A 7,688-nucleotide genomic window follows, 5' to 3' on the forward strand; every position below is an offset into this window, starting at 1 on the left:
CAACTCCTCCATATACCGAACCAGAGAGGACCCTTCATAGACTTAGAAGGGAAGCAAGAGGGAAGAGAGTACTGGGAGAAGAAGAATCTGAAGGAGAATCTGAGGACAATTTTGAGGAAGCTCTAGATCTCAACATGGAAAGAGAAGTTCATAACCATGGGAGAGCTGATGGAAACAATGCCATTCCCGAGAGGAGGGTTCTTGGTTCATACATAAACCCAACATCTGGGAATTGTGGTAGCAGCATTCAGAAACCACCCATTCAGGCCAACAATTTTGAGCTCAAACCACAGCTAATATCACTTGTGGAGAATCATTGTTCATTTGGAGGGAGTGCTAATGAAGACCCAAACCAACATCTCACAAAATTCCTGAGAATTTGCGACACTGTGAAGTCCAATGGAGTCCAGGAAGATGCCTATAAACTACTTTTTTCCCATTTTCCCTTAGGGACAAGGCAGCTAAGTGGCTGGAATCATTCCCAAGGGGGAGCCTAACAACATGGGATGAGGTGGAAAGCAAGTTTCTGGCACGTTTCTACCCCCCACAAAAGGTCAATAGGCTTCGATCTGAAGTTCAGACTTTTAGACAACAAGATGGTGAAACTCTCTACGAGGCATGGGAGAGGTTCAAGGATTTGACAAGGAAATGCCCACCAGACATGTTCCATGACTGGGTGCAATTGCACATTTTCTATGATGGACTTTCTTATGAATCAAGGAAGGCTGTAGACCATTCATCAGGAGGTTCATTGAACAGGAAGAAGACTGTGGAAGAAGCCATTGAAGTGATTGAGACAGTGGCTGAGAATGAGTACTATTATGCATCAGAGAGACACAACACTAAGGGAGTCATGGAGCTGAACCATGTTGATACAATCCTAGCCCAAAACAAGGTGTTTGCCAAGCAACTAGCAGAGCTCACCAGGAAATTAGAAACAAAGCAAGTGGCTGCGATACACACACAAGATCAAGAGGAAGAAAGCACTGAAGGAGGTGATTGGGAAGAGGCCAATTATGTAGGAAATCAACAAAGGCAACCATATGATCCACATTCCAACACTTACAACCCAGGCTGGAAAAACCACCCAAACTTTGGGTGGGGGAACCAGCAAAACCAACATAACAAGTCCACATACCAAAACCCCAACCAAAGAGCATACCAAGCCACACAAAACACTTACTCCCAACCATCATATCAAGGCCAAAATAATCGACCTACCCAACCTAATCCGAACCAACAATTTCAAGATCAATTAAACAGGATAGAAGGAATGCTTGCAACCATGGGTCAAGACATAACCGAATTGAAAGCTTTTAAGTTAGAAGTAATTTCCAACTTGCAAAACCAAGGAGCTGCCATCCAGAAGTTAGAAAATCAAATTGGGTATTTGTATAAGCAAATCCCTGGGCCAAGTGTTTCTCATGCTGCCAAGGCTATTGCAAGGGAAGAATGTAAAGCCATAACCCTCAGAAGTGGAAAAAAGCTAAAGGAGATCTCAAGTGAACCCACAGAGGATGAAGCAAACGAAAATGTGAGAGACAAGGAACAGGGACAATCCTTTACACCGTCTGCAACAAGAGAAAAAGAAAAAGAGGTCCTGAAGCCGTATACACCCAAAGCACCATATCCTCAACGTTTGATGAAAGGTGAAAAGGATGGCCAATTCTCCAGATTTTTGGAGATTTTCAAGAAGCTTCAAATCAACATTCCGTTTGCTAAGGCAATAGAGCAAATGCCACTCTATGCAAAATTCTTAAAGGAATTAATGACCAAAAAGAGAAGCTGGAGAAATGAGGAAACTGTGTTGTTGACTGAAGAATGCAGTGCCATCATTCAACACAAATTGCCTCAGAAATTGAAGGATCCAGGCAGTTTTCAAATCCCCTGCATCATAGGAGAAGTCATGGTAGAGAAGGCCTTGTGTGACTTAGGGGCCAGTATCAATTTGATGTCTCTAACAATGATGAGAAGAATGGAGATTGAGGAAGCCAAACCAACAAGAATGGCCCTCCAATTGGCAGATCGAACCTTTAAATTCCCTCATGGGATAGTTGAAGATTTGTTGGTAAAAGTGGGAGATTTCATATTCCCTGCCGATTTTGTGGTATTAGATATGGAGGAAGAAGCCGAAGCTTCAATAATTCTGGGAAGACCTTTCCTGGCTACTGCAGGGGCCATCATAGATGTCCAAAAGGGTGAGCTCACTCTTAGACTGCATGATGAGCAATTGGTGTTTAACGTATTCAAGGCAATGAGCTATCCATCAGAATCACTAAAGGAATGCATGAGGGTGGATGTAGTGGACATTGCAGTACAAGAAACCTTTGAGGAAACAGCAAAGGAAGTGGCAGAGGAGGAGTTCACCAAGGATATTGAAGATAGTGACATCAAGGCTGCTGAAACAACCATGCCAAGCATGCCAGATAGAGTGAAAGAAGAGAAGGAAGCACCAAAACCTGAGCTCAAAGCATTGCCCTCTAATCTCAAGTATGCATACTTGGGTAGTAATGAGAGCTATCCTGTTATCATTAGCGCTGCCCTGAGCCAAGAACAGGAAGAAAAATTGATCAATGTGCTACAAACTCATCAAGACGCCATTGGATGGACCCTAGCTGATTTGAAGGGGATAAGTTCATCCATATGCATGCATAAAATCTTGTTAGAAGAGGATGCTAGACCCTACATTCAAGCTCAGAGAAGATTGAATCCTGTCATGAAAGAAGTGGTACAAAAGGAGGTCATGAAGTTATGGCAGGCAGGGGTAATCTACCCCATTTCTGATAGCCCATGGGTTAGTCCCATCCATGTAGTGCCCAAGAAAGGTGGCATAACGGTGGTGCCAAATGAGAGGAACGAACTCATACCCACAAGAACTGTCACTGGGTGGAGGATGTGCATAGACTACAGGAAGCTCAATGAAGCCACCAGAAAAGATCATTTCCCACTCCCATTCATGGATCAGATGCTTGAAAGGCTTGCAGGACATGCTTACTATTGCTTTCTGGATGGATACTCAGGCTATAATCAGATAGTAGTTGATCCTAGAGATCAAGAGAAAACATCATTTGTTTGTCCATATGGAGTTTTTGCTTATAGACGCATGCCCTTTGGATTGTGCAATGCACCTGCCACTTTCCAAAGATGCATGCTGTCCATCTTTTCAGACATGATTGAAAAATTTATTGAGGTTTTCTTGGATGATTTTTCTGTGTTTGGAGATTCTTTTCCTAGCTGCCTACACCACCTTGCCTTGGTGCTTAAGAGATGCCAAGAGACCAACCTAGTATTAAACTGGGAAAAGTGTCATTTCATGGTCACAGAAGGAATAGTCCTTGGCCACAAAATCTCGAATAGAGGCATTGAGGTGGACAGAGCTAAGGTGGAACTCATTGAAAAATTACCTCCACCAAGTAATGTCAAGGCAATTAGGAGTTTTTTGGGACACGCTGGCTTTTACAGAAGGTTTATTAGAGACTTTTCTAAAATAGCCAAACCTTTGAGTAACTTGCTTGTCTCTGATACACCCTTTGTATTTGATAAAAATTGCATGATAGCCTATGAACTTTTGAAGCAAAAACTTTCCTCTGCACCTATCATTGCCCCACCTAATTGGAACTTACCTTTTGAACTGATGTGTGATGCATCAAACCTTGCTGTTGGGGCAGTGTTAGGACAAAGGAAAGACAATTTGGTACATGTGATTTATTATGCCAGTAAGGTCTTGAATGATAACCAAAGGAATTACACAACCACTGAAAAAGAACTCTTGGCAATAGTCTTTGCATTTGACAAATTTAGATCCTATCTCATTGGATCTAAAGTCATTGTCTTCACTGATCATTCAGCTTTAAAATACTTACTTGCTAAACAAGAATCCAAACCAAGACTTATTAGATGGGTTCTTTTGTTGCAGGAATTTGACATTGAAATCAAAGACAAGAAGGGTGTAGAGAACAAGGTGGCAGACCATTTATCAAGGATACCATGTGAAGAAGGAAGCACACAAAGCACACATATAAATGAGTGCTTTCCTGATGAACAACTCATGGTAATTCACAAAGCACCCTGGTTTGCAGACATAGCGAACTTCAAGGCCACTGGGAGTTTGCCGTTGGAATTTAATAAGCATCAAAGGAAGAAATTGGTAAATGATGCCAAATACTTCATCTGGGACGAACCATACTTGTTCAAAAAATGTTCGGATGGCATACTCAGAAGATGCATATCAGAGGAAGAAGGAAGGGAAGTCTTATGGGACTGCCATGGCTCCACTTATGGAGGACATTTTGCAGGAGAAAGAACAGCAGCTAAGGTGTTGCAGTGTGGTTTTTATTGGCCCACTATCTTCAAAGATGCAAAGGAACTAGTGAAGCACTGCCATGAATGCCAGAAAGCGGGGAACCTGCCAAGAAGAAATGAAATGCCACAACAATTCATTCTGGAACTTGAATTGTTTGATGTATGGGGGATAGATTTCATGGGACCCTTTCCCACCTCATACTCAAATAATTACATCCTTGTGGCAGTAGACTATGTCTCCAAATGGGTTGAAGCAATAGCAACTCCAACCAATGATAATAAGGTAGTCATGAACTTCCTCAGAAAACACATTTTTTGCCGTTTTGGGGTTCCAAGAACAATCATCAGTGATGGAGGAAGCCACTTCTGCAACAAACCATTAGAGGCATTGCTTCTAAAATATGGAGTCAAACACAAGGTAGCCACACCATACCATCCACAGACGAGTGGGCAAGCCGAAATATCTAATAGGGAACTCAAAAGAATCCTGGAAAAGACTGTGGGAACTTCAAGGAAGGACTGGTCGATTAAGCTAGATGATGCTCTTTGGGCATATAGGACAGCTTTCAAGACACCAATTGGAATGTCTCCTTACCAACTAGTATATGGAAAAGCTTGCCATTTGCCACTGGAGTTGGAGCACAAGGCATTCTGGGCCTTGAAACTCTTGAACTTGGACAGCAAAGCTGCTGGAGAAAGAAGGATGTTGCAAATTCAAGAGTTGGAAGAATTCAGAGCTGAAGCTTATGAGAATGCAAAAATTTACAAAGAAAGAGCAAAGAAGAAGCATGACAGCAACATAGCCCCAAGGAAATTTGAGGAGGGACAAAAAGTATTGCTCTATAATTCTAGGCTGAAGCTATTTCCAGGGAAGCTAAAATCAAGGTGGTCTGGACCATTCCTTGTCACCAAGGTCTCCCAATATGGACAAATAGAAATCATGGAAGAAAAGTCACAACGAACCTTCACTGTGAAAGGTCAAAGACTCAAACATTACTTGGGAGATGTGGAGGAGAAGGACAAAGTTAAATATCACCTCAACTGAGGCAGCTGACCGTCAAGCTAATGACGTTAAAAAAGCGCTTGTTGGGAGGCAACCCAACCTGAGGTAATACTACCTTGCTATTTCTTTTATTTGTTTCAATAAAAAGGTGAAGTAGTTTCTGTGCATTGCAAGGAATTAAGTTTGGTGTTTCACACCAAACAATGAATTCGTGGATCAATAATTCAAAGGGGAATGTGTGACTCCAAGTTTGGTGTTCCACCACACAGATTAACTGAACACAACAACCTTTGAATTATATGAAAGGAACAACCATTCTAAGCAATCACAGAAATGCTTAAAATCCTTAGTAGCAACTTCATTCCAAAGAGTATTCAAGAACTCAAAGAGCAGAGGATAAGTAGAAGACTAAGTTTGGTGTTCACACACCAACTTAAGACTCAGACACTTACCCATACATAGTTGAGCTAACCACTCAAGTGCTTGAGAAGCAAGCAACTTCATCACTCTTGCAGGAAAGGAAACAAGGATCTTAGAAAGAGCATGAAACAACAACTAGGAGAAGAAGGAGAAATCAAATTGTTTCCTGGCAACAAAGAGAAAACAAGGAATTTCACAAGGTGGTATTGTTCCTTGACAATTCTTTAAAAAGGGCAAACAAAAGCATGCTTGTTCTGATTTAAACTGTAATTGTTGAATCTTTCTGGAATGAAAGTCTCTAGTATGTTTGTCTGTTTATTGCTTTGAATAAAGTGAATGCCTAGATGTTTGGATATAACTTCACCTTCTTAAACAAGTGCTTGCCATGCTTGTTCTGTTTCCAAAAATAAAAGAAAAGTTTGAACAAAAGTAACTTGGCTCAATTAGTGACAAATCAAGTAGAATTAAGTGGTGGTATGCATGCTTGATTGTTTAGTCAGATCACTGGAAATAGAGTGTAGAATTATCATTTTTTGTGTAGAAATTGAAAACTGTCTATGGATCTTAATGAATAAATGTCTTTGGCCATGAAAAAGAAAGAAAAAGAAGAAGAAAAAGCCACTGAAAAAGGGCAACCAAAAAGCAAAAAAAATTGAGAAAATAAGCTAGGCACCAATGGTTTGAACTTCTGAGACAAATGCCTGTGGTGTTTATGTATTTAGGATATGCTTGGATGAATAGGTTCTGAGGAGTGTTTCAACACTCGGTAACTTGGGTTAACTAACCGGGGATTATCAACCAAAAGTCCATTATCAAGAGCAACCTAAATACAAAACATTTAGTCACACAAAGAGGTGCTGGGCACCAATGTCTCAAGAAGAAATGTGAACTAAAATGCCTGGAGTGGATATGTGTAGTACAGTGATAAGAAAAAGAAAATGCCAAAGGCTTGTGCAACACATGACACTAAGCAAACAAGGATCAAAGGAGCTCTAAGAAAAAGAAAAGAAAAACAAAGAAGAGAAAAGTGCCAAGGACATAAGAGTAACAAGAGGCCATAGTAGTGTTTGATGGATGCAATGAAAAAGTGATAATCTTACCTGATAAGAATGAAAAAGTGATACTGCAACTTTCTGCATAAAACCCTTCTGATGAACTTCAAGTGCTTACTAATGTAGCCAATTTAATTGCTTTCTGTTTCATACTTTCTTCTCAAATAACTCAGGACTTGCTTAGGGACAAGCAAGTATTAAGTTTGGTGTTGTGATGCCAAGGCATCTTATGCTAGTTTCACTAGCATTTTTCTGTTAGTTTTAGTTGTTTTATGCATTTTCTTGAGCTTAAAGTAACCAAGAATGGTTAAATGAATAACAAAGCAATGAACCATCCAAACAATATGATTTTGATGCAAATTCCATGAGTTTTTAGTTATATTACTTGAATGCTATGAATGGAAGATTCTCATGAAAATTTGCAAGACTTTGATGCAGTTGTTTGGATGATTTCAGGAAAGAAGAGGCTAGGCAAGGAAGCAACAAAAATCAATAAAGGAAGCTTGAATATCACATGTGGAGTTTAAGCTCCAGTTTAAGCTTAAACTGGAGCTTAAACGCCAAAATCATGAAAGCTGAGGAAAGGGTGAAAGTGGCGTTTAACCTCCAGTTTAACCTTAAACTGGAAGTTAAACGCCAGAAATGGGAAATGCACCAGGGAGCCATTTCCATGTTTAAGCTCCAGTTTGACCTTAAACTGGAGCTTAAACGTGTTCGACCAAGTTTTCACCTCCAGGGTTGCTTTCTCCTCTTCCACGTTTAAGCTCCAGTTTAACCTTAAACTGGAGCTTAAACGTGTTCGACACCTCCAGGGCTACCTTTCTCCTCTTCCACGTTTAAGCTCCAGTTTAACCTTAAACTGGAGCTTAAACGTGTGACACCTCCAGGGCTACCTTTCTCCTCTTCCACGT

At 40.7% G+C, this 7,688-nt stretch overlaps 1 non-coding gene across 1 annotated transcript; it reads right to left on the bottom strand.

The window, feature by feature from the left end:
- Positions 1-559: 559 nt before the first annotated feature.
- On the bottom strand, positions 560-663 carry LOC112739278 (small nucleolar RNA R71). The gene has a single exon (XR_003170211.1). It is a non-coding gene; the product is annotated as a small nucleolar RNA R71 (small nucleolar RNA).
- Between the last annotated feature and the right edge of the window lie 7,025 nt (positions 664-7,688).

This window comes from Arachis hypogaea, chromosome 13 (genome assembly GCF_003086295.3).
Source record: "Arachis hypogaea cultivar Tifrunner chromosome 13, arahy.Tifrunner.gnm2.J5K5, whole genome shotgun sequence".
In the NCBI taxonomy this organism is placed as follows: domain Eukaryota; kingdom Viridiplantae; phylum Streptophyta; class Magnoliopsida; order Fabales; family Fabaceae; genus Arachis; species Arachis hypogaea.